General features: G+C 36.1%; 1 protein-coding gene across 7 annotated transcripts in view; it reads left to right on the forward strand.

Annotated features, from left to right (window-relative positions):
- The window catches only part of Peak1 (pseudopodium enriched atypical kinase 1), a 213,925-nt gene that overhangs the window by 97,403 nt on the left and 103,691 nt on the right, over window positions 1-12,831 (forward strand). For all 7 annotated transcript variants that reach the window (XM_076925696.1, XM_076925695.1, XM_076925698.1 and 4 more), the window contains one exon: window positions 1,901-2,057. The gene's annotated coding sequence lies outside the window, so the exon portion shown is untranslated. The remainder of the gene's footprint in view (window positions 1-1,900; window positions 2,058-12,831) is intronic.

The following is a 12,831-nucleotide window of genomic DNA, read 5'->3' on the forward strand; positions in this document are numbered from 1 at the left end:
TACTTACCAAGACTGGCTCAGACTCAAGCCTTAAAGTCTTTCTATCTCAGTATCTTAAGTCGTGGCACCACTCAGCTTTAAAGAGCTCTCACCTCAGAAATCTGTTTTCTATTAATGTGTTCTTTGAGAATAAAGATAAAACAAATACAAATTCAAACAAATGAAAAATTAGGTAGTCCCTTGTCAATATAAGTACACTATTAAAATGCTGAGATTTTTAAACTAAGAGACAGTAAGTAGTATTAGATAGAAAGTTGGTTCTATAAAAGAGATGAAATCTCTCAAGTAATAAAATAAAAGACACTTGACTGTGGTTTTATAATGTATATATGTTATATATATATGGTTTATGTTATATGTTTATGTTACATATATAATATATGTTATGTATATGTGGTCTAATAATGTGATTATAATATACAAAGGGAGAATTACAGTATATGAGTGATATTTCAAGATTCTTACTTGCTTGTTAATAACTTTGGGTTGTGATAATTTGAGAATGCATATTGTAATCTCTAAGCCATTAAATTAAAGCACTGAAAAATATTTTACTGAAATTAAGGCAGTGAAAGATAAACAAAACTAAAAAGGGACAGGAATAGTAGAAATAGGAAACATTTAAATGGTAAAACATTTTGTACCCAAGCATTTCAGAATTTACATTAAGTATAAACGGTTTAAACTCTCCATTAAGAGTCAAGTTTCAGAGTATATAAAGATTTAAGGCCATAGCTATATCATATCTATGATGTGAAGATTGAATTAAACACAGTTTATAGCACTTTCCTTTTATGTTTTCATTTTATATCTATTATACTTGGTCATCTGCAAGTCCAAGAATAAGGTATTCAGCAAAAATAATTTGGGGAGGGGGTTACAGGCAGGTACTGTAAGGGTAGCCAACACCTGCCCTTGGGAAATTACTTTTGTCACTGAGTACTTTTTATACTCGATTTTAAACCTAAAAGTTGCTTAAAGTACATTTTTCTTTTCTAAGGACTTACAGTGGAAAGGCGACTAAATAGTTTTGTCACCATTCTTCAAGACTTACATATTTTGGTAATCCTTACATCCGCTTAATACTGTGTCACATTAATGTTTAAACACTGTAAAACATTAAGAATACCACAGCTGTGTTCAATTTAGATAGCTTTTGATAGAGCTGTGTTCCAAAGCCTCTCTTTTTTTAGAGTGCTTTTTAAATTTTAAAATGTATTGGAGGATTTAATTTTATACTATGTAAGCATAATCAGAAATCATTTTATATTTTGGTTGTGAGCCTATCCATTAACGGCTGAGCTATCTCTCAAGCCCCAGGAATCATTTTAGAGTAATAATAGTCATCTTTCACTTTTTCTTCTAGTCACTTTTTTATTGATGTTGTGCCAAAACCAAACTGGGGGTTTGGCCAGTTTAGAACTCTTAAATGGAATACCCAATAGTCAGAAGTAGATTTTTAAAAATGTTAATTTTTATAACTACTTTCAGCCTGTTTATAAATATATTTTATGCTAACTGGCTAATTAAATATTCCTGGCTAATTAAATATTCACTTTTGGAGATAGCTGGAACAAATATTTTCCATTCAATAGACACCCATATGTTTCTTGTAAAATGAGTCTCCAAGGACAATCAAATGACTTTTTCCAAAATCCTTGACATCAGTTCTTGAAGGTAACTTGTTTTTTGTAAGTCTGACAGGAGAGTTCTTAGGTTTGCAAGGTTGTATTTGTCTCCACCTAAATAAGGAGGTTACATCTTAAGTTAATTAGATGACTCATAACTGCTGAATGAGGGTAAAATTCAGAATATCCAAGGACAAAGAAATAAATCCAGTGTATTTTAAGTTACTCTGCCTTTTATCTAACATGTTTTTTCCCCCCTCTCTCTCCTGCAGTAACATTGGTACCTTCAGAATATAGGGATGAGAGGCAAGGAAGAAAGGACATTCATCATAAGAAGAGTTGAATCGATTTGAAACTGTAAAGGAATGTAGCACTTGTTGCCAAACTGCCTTGGTCACCAGAGTGAACGAAGTGCTTCAGCATTAAATGGTAACCACAATTCTCCTGTCATGTTGTTCCACAAACGTTTTAGAGCACTTGAAAGATTCCTTTCAGGTTTAACTGTTGGTCATACAACTACTGTGCAAGACCCTGTTAACCTTACAGCTTAACGGTGTTGGGCTTTTTCGGTCCTTACTGGTTGTTTAGAAGAACTGCTGGGTTTTAGTCCTCCTGCTTCTCAACAAGAAACAGAAGCTTATTTGAAAAGAAATGTGGTCTTTACTGTCTGTCATTCCACCCTTCGCCAAGCATGCTCTCCCTTTCCAAAAAGTAAGCTCAGTGCCCTAAGGATTTGGTAGTTCTTTTCATGGACAATTGTCTTCAGAGTTATATTTTAGTTTCCTTACTTGGTATCAGATTTGTTCTTTTATATTTGAAATTTTAAGTTCATATTTAGTTTCTTTTTGGGCCCTTTTTACCTTAAAAGAAAAAAAAAGAGTTCAGGAATTGAATAGGAAAGGCATGAGCATAGAATCGGGGGAAAAAAAAAAAAAAAAAAAACTTCCTTTTGAAGAGACTGAACATTTTTCTTTTCTTGATATTTAAATGCCTGCTAGGTAGGTGGCAAGCAGGGCTGACAACACATTTGGAAAGACTTGGGAGAATTAGTTGCTTAACTCTTGATCTTGGGCCAAAATTGTTTGAATGCGTGTTTATAAAGATCCATGTTTGCAGCTTTTCCTGGCATGCTAATCATACTTTGTGTGTGGTCTATGACTGTGTGTGTGTGTGTGTGTGTGTGTGTGTGTGTGTGTGTGTGTGTGTGTGTGTGTTTGTGAATGCGTTCCCCAGGTTGATATCAAGGCTCTTCCTCAGCTCTCCTCCCCTTACAGAAGAGGCAACGCCTCTGTCTCCTTTCTTTTGCAAAAGCAGCTCAGGAGAGAAACGGTTTATTTTCAGCTGTCCGTTTCAGGGTAGAGTCTCTCACTGCAGGAACGTGAAGCAGCTAATCACATCCATAGGAAGAGCACACAGGAAATGAATGCACCCATGCACATGCTCAGCTTACATTCTCCACAGTCTGGATCTTCCTGCCTCGGGAACAGTGCCATCCCATAGTGGGTAGGTCTGTCTTCTACCTCAGTTAATGTAGTCAAGATAATGCCCCAGAGATACAACCACAGGCTAGCCTGATCTAGACAGTTCCAGAAACTGTCTTCCGGAGTGATTCTAGATTGTTGTTAGTTGGTAATTAAAATTAACCACCAGAAGTAGAGGCTCTTAGTTGAACCCAGATCTTGCCTGTTTAACTAGGCTAACCATTTGCCTTCTGTTTATCTCCCAAGTATCTCCCGGGTATAGGAGGGCTGTTACGCCTGGATAGCATTTATGTAGGCGCTCTGAATTTGAGTGTACATACATCTTCATGCTTACAAGGCGAATGCTTAATCAACTGATATATCTCTTTCACCCCTAACAGTAACTTTTATTGTCACTGGTTGTCATTTGATTCTGAGTGGTAACAATTTGCTTGCTTGAGTACTGTGTATTAGTAAATAAGGATATTGACTGCATCTTTTCCCTGTCGTGTAATGCAGGGGGAGTGAAAAGCTTGTCAATGGGCAGTCTTGTGTACTAGTTCAGATGAGTCTAAGAAATCATCAGACTTCTTAGGACTTGTTTTAAGGAAATCATTTAAGTTCATGAATACTATTCCAAAGCTTGAATGGGTGTTCCAATTACTATATCCTGCACTGATTTAAATTAAAAAAAAAAAAAAAAAGATTTAAAAACATTCTCTAATTCTATTTGTAATTAGAGCTTTTCTGTGACCTTGTATTTCTTAGCCACATAGTCACATTCATTGTTTTGTAAATGTCCAGTTAATTCTTTCTGGTCTTCAGCTACTATTAAAAACAAAACAAACAAAAAAAATGTTAAGTCCTAGAGATCAACCTTTCAAACACAACAGAAATTGAAGTACTCAGTGTTCACTCATTCAGGTGTAATACACGGAAAGCAATGAAATACCCATTAATAAAATAAGCTCATTATCTTTTTAGTTTATCTACTTCTATAATCTTAAATAATTTTTATTACCAAACTAGAACCATACAATGTTGTCATGTCTTATTGTAGTATGTTTACCTATTTTTTTTTAGAATTCCTAATGTCATTTAAAACTATTTCTCAATGTTTTTCATTAACTTTGGGCAGGGTTACTAAATACACAGTATTAATCGTACTTTTCTAATCATTATTTGGCATGTTTTAAACTACTGAGTTTGCTATCATGGTTAAAATATTAATAGGGAAGCATTTAAAACTTTACTTCTTTGCAAAGTAAAACATAAGTACGTGTTTCTTCTTACTCCTAGCCCAGTTCTGAAGTTGGATCCCATGTCCAGGAAATACATAGAGTAAAAAACAATCTACGTTTATATGTTATCATCTAAGCCAAATATAAAAATCTTAAATATAAAAATCTAGAAAGATTTGAACAAGATTTAGTTGTTCAAATTTAGAATCAAAGAATCACAAAAAATTTACATTTTCAGTTCAACGAATTATCATGGCCTGTTCAAAGAAGGTAAAATGTAAAGCGTGACATTCTAGCTATGTAATGTTAAGGCTAAGGTTAGATCAAGCCTAACTTTAATGTTTAAGTTAAGTCAAGCGTCCAGTTTAAGTTCATTTCATTAGCTGGAAGCTATGGTCCTTATGAACGGGAAAAAGTACACTGAGAAGCTTTAACTGTCTAGAACCTTAAACTTGTAAAGTTTCGTAGACCTCAGAAGCATCTATTGCATTACTTAAAATTAGGAAAACCACCCAAATAAAAGGAACCCCATGTTGAATTTGCCCAGTCAAAACAACTTAAAATAATAGTAATTAGTATTGGTAAATGCTTATTGTATGACAAGCATTGAGATTGGCCCTTAACGTGCTGTGTGCTAGCTACTTTCCTATTGCTGTGATAAAACACCATGTCAAAGACAATTCATAGAAAAAGGTGTTTACTTGGGCTTATGGCTCCAGAGGCTTAGTGTCCATGCTGGCAGAGCAAAGGCGTGGCAGAGGGAAGAGGAAGCTGAGGGCTCATATCTTGAACCACAAATAGGAAGCTTTGAGAACAAACTTGAAATGGCAGTCTTTAAATTCTCAAAGCCTGCGTCTGAAACATGCTGCCTCCAGCAAAGGCCACACCTCCTAAGCCTTCACCAACTAGTACCATCAATAGGGACCAAATATTCAAATGCTAGAGAGGATAGGTATATTTTTAATTAAAACAATCTTCATGCAATATATTCTGATTACAGTTCTCCTCCCCCCAACTAGATCTTTGCCCCACCCCCTCGTCCCCCAACTCCACGATGTATCTTTCTCCATCTCTTTAGAAAACAAACAGGAAAACGAAAATCAAAATAATTATAATAAAAAGAAACGCACACAAAGTCTTTAATAACACAAAATCAGAAACTGTAATATACAAGCAAAATGCCAATAAAACAAAAAACTGCCCAAGTAAAGCAGTGTGAGACAGTCTACAAAGATACCAGGGTTTGTTTGCTACTTACTTCTTGTAGGCATGGAGCCTACTCTTAAATGTGGCTAATATGCCTAGTGAGACTGCTGGAGAACACTAATATTTCCTTTCCAAGTGGATGCCAGTTGGAGATAGCTTTTTGTCTAGGGGTGAGAGCCTGTGTCCACTTCCCCTCTCAGTACTAGGACCCCGTTGACTTGAACCTGTGCAGACCCTGTTCCTGCTGCCACAGTCTGTGAGTGCACATGTGCATCAGTCCTGTGATATCTGGAACACATCGATTCCTTGGAGTCATCCTTTCCTTCTAGCGTACAATCTTTCTGCCTCCCCTCCTGCATAGCTCCCTGAGCCCCAAGGGAAGGAATTTGATGAAGACATCTCATTTAGTACTGAGTGTTCTAAAATTGTTCGCTCTTTGCACACTGAGGACATTTTATTCAAACCAGCATATGCTGCTTTAGACTATTTGGGTTGGTTTTTTTTTTTTTTTTTTAAATGCCTTTCTCTAGATGACTTAGAAACAACAGAAATTTGTCTCTCATGCTTCTGAAGGCTAGAAAGTCTGTAATAAAGGCACTCATGGACTAGCGTCTGGTGAGAGCAGATATCTTGGCTCATGAATGGTTTTTTTGTCACTGTATTTTTACAGAAGGCACAAACACGTTTCTAGCCTTCCTTGTCTAAGGGCACTAATCCGTTAATCAGGACGCTACCCTCTTGAACTAATTACCTGTCAAAGGCCTCTCTTCCAGGTACTAAAACATTGTCAGCTTAGAATGTGTCAGAGATCTAAGTGTTGATCCCGTGGCATGTGCATTATGCGTAACTCTCCTGACCCTGCTTGACTTAGGTTTTATTGAAGAGTACCATTTTGCTTTTATGGAAAATTTATCCTCAAGAAGTTAATTGAATTGATCACTATCAAATGACTAGCTAAAGATAGGGCTAGGTTGGCCTAACTCTATACCCTGAACTCTAAGCCATGAGTTTATTCTACCTTGTAAAGATTTAAACAGAACCTATAGGACTTGTGTCTGTCGTACCTAGTTGCACATGTGAGAAAGTCTTGTCATTAGCAGCATTCTTCCTGCAAATAGGCAAAACTCTCTTGGAAGATGCATAGTTGGATTTTCTGAAGCATCTGTTTTACTTTATCACTAACTTAAGAGTCCTTTTATTTCCTCAATAACTTAAATATACTCAGAATGTATAATTATAGAGTATTATATTTACTGTGGACAGTTGGGAAAGGTAATCACCAAAATGTCAATTAATGTTGAGTAACAGACCTGTGGCCAATTTTACATTCCTTATAACATTATAGAAGTTTTTAATGTTTGCATCCAGCTTGAGCTTTAAATATTATTTAAAAAATGTTTCTTTTATTTTATATACAAATGTAACCAAAACTTCAGTGATATTCTCTAAGTCAGTAGTGAAGATGTGTTTTTGAGTTATGACTTTGTTCATGCTAACTAGTGTGCCACTGACACCTTAAGTCCTGTGTTTTAGAGGAATGCAACTATCATTCTTTAGTTTCAGATGTATTTTTCTAGACTTTTGTTGACACGTAGCTACTCTTAAGTTTTAAAAATTCTTTGCTATTGAAATAATTGCCACAGAAACACTTTACAGTAAATGACTAAGAAATGAATGTATCGTGGAGAAAGCCTGCCTCCCTGCTTGCACGCCTAGCAAGCTGGTGAAGAGCAGTACTGCACAGTAACACTCTCGTCATGCTGCCTGGAAACAGTTCCTCTCAGAGAGCAGCATGGCAAAATGACCCTGAAATTGTGTCAGGTTTCTCTAGACAGGTTCTGTGGGTTTGGTTTGATGGTGTTCTGTTGTTGTTTTTAGCTGTAGTGACTTCTTCACTCAGTGCTTCACTCTCAGGTGAGGAGGGCTGGAAGAAGGCAGGCTGGGTGACAATGTGACTGAGATGATTGGTGTGGATGTGGAGAACACATCTTCATCATTTGACTCACTGTGCCGACTGGAACACGAAGTAAATGTTGAAGTTGATTACAGTCAGAATACGTCTAACAGAGTGGCAGAGGAGCGCGGTAAACGCAGAGACTTCTTCTTTTCTGCCTGGAAGGGGAATTCAGTCTCTAGTTTGAAATGTTTCTCTTTTATTATTTTATGTGTATAGATGTTTCCCTGCATCTGTGTTTGTACACCATGTGTATGCCTGATAGCTGTGTGGGGTACTGCGGAGTTACAGATGGTTGTAAGTCACTATAGAGGTGCTGGGAAATGAACCCAGGTACTCTGGGAAAACAGCCAGCTCTTGTAACCACTGAGCCATCTCTCTATTCCATCTTTTATGTTTTTAAATGGTAAAAAATTGCAAATCTGCAAAAGTGCTTGCAGTTATGCAATCTTTTTATTTCTAACCCTAATAGTATGGCTATCAGCCGCTAAATAAAGGAGGAAAAAGCTCTCATTATCATTCTGGGCTATAACTTTTAAAGAATAACAATATGGTACTTGGTCATCACAACAAAACCCATATGAAAATGCCAGTTATAAAAATGAAAAGAAGCTTATCACTAAAGAAACTTGTTTTGCTTGGAGTCGGGCCTGACTTTTGTTTCCTTCTATTGGTTTGCTGTATAAAAGAAAAACCATTTAGGCGATATAGCAGACACTAATGATGTATTATAGGTCAGTGCACACCTTGTGCCAAAAGGGAAATAAGACATAGAGCTTTTGTTTTGATGCAAAGAGGAGGAAATGCCATCAGTATCTCTATTTGCAGATTGGTTTCTTGCCTGCTTTTTCTTCTGTATTCCACTGTTCATCTGCCAAGAACGAAAAGGCACCAAGACTCCTTTTATGCAAGGACACTTATGCAATTCCCCTCACCCCCCAATTATCCAGTATTCAAAAACTAAAACAGCCAGAGTGAGAGTCTACGTCACACAGGTGAGAACAGCTATAATAACAAATACTTCAGTTTTCATTCCTTTTGATCTGTGATGAAAGAAGAGAAAAGAAAAGAAGCTTTGGCAAGAACATAAGGAAGCTGGAGCCTTATGTATTGCTAATGGGAATATGAAATATTTGTCATTATGCAAAAGGTTGGTGTTCTATCAGACAGGTAAATATGGAGCTGCCATGTGACACAACTGGTTTAATGTTTGGTACACATCAAACAGTAATCAAAACTGGTCTCAAACATTTTACACAAATGTTTATAGAAAGAGTATTCATCAGATCCAAAACAAAGAAACCATCTGAGTGTCTATCAGCAGATGATTGAATTAACCAATGGTAAATCAGTATCTGAAACTTGACTATGTAGATAATAAGGTCTCTTGTAATCAAGATTGGCCTAGAGCTTCCCTGCCTTGTCCTTGCCAAAGATGACCTTGACCTTCTGGTATTCCGGCCTCTACCTACTGAGTGTTAGAATTAGAGGCTTGTGCCTCATCACCCGCCTTCCTGCTGGTGACCGAACCCAGTGCTTCATGCATCCTAAATAAGCCCTCTACCAACTCAGCTATTATTCCAGCCCTAGCAGTGTACTTCTAAATGGCTCATGGGTCTAAGAGGAACTCAAAAGGGAAATTATATAATGTTTTTAATTTTATGAAAATGAAACCTCAGCATCTCAGAATTGTGGGATATTGCTGAAGCGATGTGAGATTTCAAAGTCTAAGTGCTTAATTAGCAGAGAGGATTAGAGAGAAAGAGACTCAAACCAAGAACTTAAGTGTTTGTGTTATGAAAATAGAAAAAGCTGAATAAATTACACCTAGAGCAAATAAAGAAAAAATTAATGAAGAGCAAAAATTGCTGAAATTAGTGGAAAACAAAAACAATAGAATTAACCAAAAGATGATTCTTTGAAAAGATGAGTAAATTATCCCTTTTGCCCAACTGATAAAAAAAGAAATCCGTAAATTACTGAAAGAATGAATAGGGAAATCTAGTTCAGCTCTTACATGTACAAAAGGAAAAGAAAGGAATTCTATTAACAACAACAACAAAAAAAACATAAATTAATAGCCTTCAAAAGAAGCATTTCTTGATAGACCCTAAAGAGTCTTATAGGTATTGAAGAAATTAAAATTGACATTAAGGTTTTATTAAAGACAATTCCAGGCTTAAATGCCTTTTACTAGAAATCCAGATCAATAATATATTTAATAAAGAAACTATCAGCTGTGTGCAAATTTTGCTAACAGAAGACAAAACACTTTTTAACCCATTTTTAAAATGTATTGTATTTATATAAATTTGTTTTGCTTGTATATGTGTAAGTGTATTACATGAACTCCTGGTGCCCATAGTGGCCAGAAGAGAATGATTGATGTCCTGGAACTACAGTTACTACTTACTGTCAGTCTCCATGTGTGTCCTCAGAACTGAACACTGGTCCTCTGCCATTGCAGTTAACCACCACGCCATCTCACCAGCCCCACTTTTCAACTTGTTTTATGAAGTCGGTAGTGTGCTAAACTTGTTAAATAGATCACTAGAAAGAAAACTAAAGACACAGGCATAGGAGATCCTCAAGAAAATAGTAAAAATCTAACAAAACAGTAAGTAAAACTGATAACACTTTGTGTCTAAGTGGGCTTTATCCCAAGAATATACTGACCTCAGGCCATGGTTAATTTTATCAGCAGTATCTTCGGAATCAACACTCAACAGAGCAGCATTCTTTAAATTCATAAGCTCACTATGCAAAACATCCAGAGAGGTGTTAGAATTATGTCAAATACACTGCAAATATCTTTAAACTTTTTCCTAATTATAATGAATAACACTGTAAGTTTTAGAACTAATAGGAATCCAATGGTATTTGGCATGACTCCTTACTCTTAAATTCTGAACCTCCTTCCAATAATTTGAATAGGATAAAGAGCATCAATCCATTGTTCCAAATGCCTATCTAAATCCTCTTAAATATTCAACACATTAGTAACAGTTTTTTGCTAAATGATTAACAAAAGCCTTAACTTCTTGTATCAAAGCAATTGCAGAAGCAGTGGTGCTAGCAATTAATGTAATTAAAGCTGTTACACCAGCAACAATCAAGCCCACTACCCTCTTGCTTCTGCTTAAAGCCTGACTCACTTCTTCCAGTATTTGCAAGCTTTTTTTCAAGACCAAGGTTCTGTGATACTCAGGACAATAAAACCAAAGCTGGTTGTTAGACCTCCATAACAGACATGCCGGGTTTCAACACACTAACACGATTAGAAATTGTACAACTAATGCAACTTACATTAAATACTGTAGAAGAAACAAAAGTAATTTTAACTTATCAATTAAAAGAACCTTAACACATGTACTAACACTTGTTTGAAATTCAGATCCTGTCCCAACTTTTTCTCTTGCTGACATAACATCATAGAGAACTGCAGCTAACTTCCAGATATGTCTCTGAAAATGTCCAGAACAAGCCTTCCAAATGAAGACTGTTATTTCCAATATAGGATTGATTTCTATACCAGTCCATGGTTGAGTTGCCTTTAAGAAAAATACAAGAGTCACTATAACTTTTCTTTTTGATTCTCTGTTCCACAAGGTCTAAAAACTTGAGGCAAGGCAGCTTGTCCCATCTGGGGTATAATTACGTATTTCTGGGCATGGTTTCTCATATGCCTATAATCCCAGATACTTGGAAGTACTAGGCAGGAGGATTGTTGTAAGTTCAAAGCTAGCCTGAGATACAGAATGAGACCTTGTCTTAAATGACAATGACAATAATAATTAGATATAATTTCAGGTCAGTTCATTTTTTTAAAAATCCTCAGAAAACCAGGAATAGAAGAGTTTCCTTAACCTGGCACAGGACATACATACATTCAGAGCCAGAGTACTTAAAGATGAGCGTCTGTCTGTCTGCTTCCTTCCTAAGATTTGAAACAAGGCAAAGATGTCATAGCCAACTTACCAAAGAAAACAGGAAGCTCTCTGTATTTGCAAATTAAATCATCTACTATGCAAAAACAAAAGAAAACAAAAGTGTCTCAGGATGCCTTGTAATACCTGTCCCTCTGTCCTTCCTCTGTGGTGTTTTGAAGTCAGTAGTCTTTTTCTTACCTCTAGCTGCTAGCCATTTATATAAATCACATCAGATTAGAAAATTAGCAAAAGAATTTCTTCTGAGACCACCAGAATTCATAGGAAGGAAAGATGTTTCCCCCAAAGCACAGTCTCCATTAGATAGTATGCACATGGAAAGCAGAACTAGGAGCCGGATGTGATCCCTTGGGTCAGCCTGCTGTGCATTTCAAATGCACACTCTTTCTCCAGAGTTACTCATTGTAATGTGTACTCCTCCTTTTCCTAAAGCTGGTATTGTACTCTCTGTCTTCTGTCACATAGCCAGAGCATGGAGGAAACTGCTTTTCCATAAAAAGAACTGTGCCACCTACTCTTCAAATGCCACTGATTAACAAAACCATTGATTGATTCTTTTTCATAGGGAATAATCGGGCTTTCCCTTGAGATTGAAAAAAGAAAATAATGGGATGTAAAGAATGAAGATGACTGTGTGTTGTGAGAATGTTTATGCAGTTGCCATGGAAACAGCATGTAGGCATTCAAAACAGGAGCTTATATTCATGTATTTGTCAAATATAAATCTGATACGGGTTGTATTTATTCTGTCTTAGCCTAAATTTAGTCTGACACATGGTTATGTAAAATATGCTCCTGCTCTATGATGTTGCTAATGCAGGGGTCTAGAACTACATGGATGCCATGTTTTAAAAATCACATACTTGGGATGTAGAAATAAAATTTGGGCAATAAATAGCAGGTAATTCCTAAATCAAACAGCAGCACAGCCACAGTGCCCACTACTATCTGTCCTGTGAGTTTCATCATTAACAGAGCTAATTAATTTTTTTCTTAATTGAAATATCTTTACAATGTTGGACATGACTGATACTAGCTAATTACTTTTTGGGTGATCTCAAATGCACAAATGCATAATTTGGTTAATTCTTAATTAATGTATATGATTTCCTGCTCAAGGGGAACAAGGCTCAATAGATAATTCTAAATGACTGTTAGATCCTTTGTTCTCCAGACGATTGTCTTTTTTTTCTTTTCTTTTTTTCTTTTTTTTTTTTTTTTGCTTTTATACCATTTTAATTACATGCAAATATTAATGTCTGTTCTAGGTTGAGGAACCTGCAATACAATAGATGCTCATAGTCGATGATTGTCTTACATTTCATGCTTTATAAGTGGAGACATGATTTTCAGAATTTGAGAAAAACCTTCAGAAAACTTATTTTGTGACTAATT

The sequence above is a fragment of the Arvicanthis niloticus genome, chromosome 26, assembly GCF_011762505.2.
Source record: "Arvicanthis niloticus isolate mArvNil1 chromosome 26, mArvNil1.pat.X, whole genome shotgun sequence".
Classification (NCBI taxonomy): Eukaryota; Metazoa; Chordata; class Mammalia; order Rodentia; family Muridae; genus Arvicanthis; species Arvicanthis niloticus.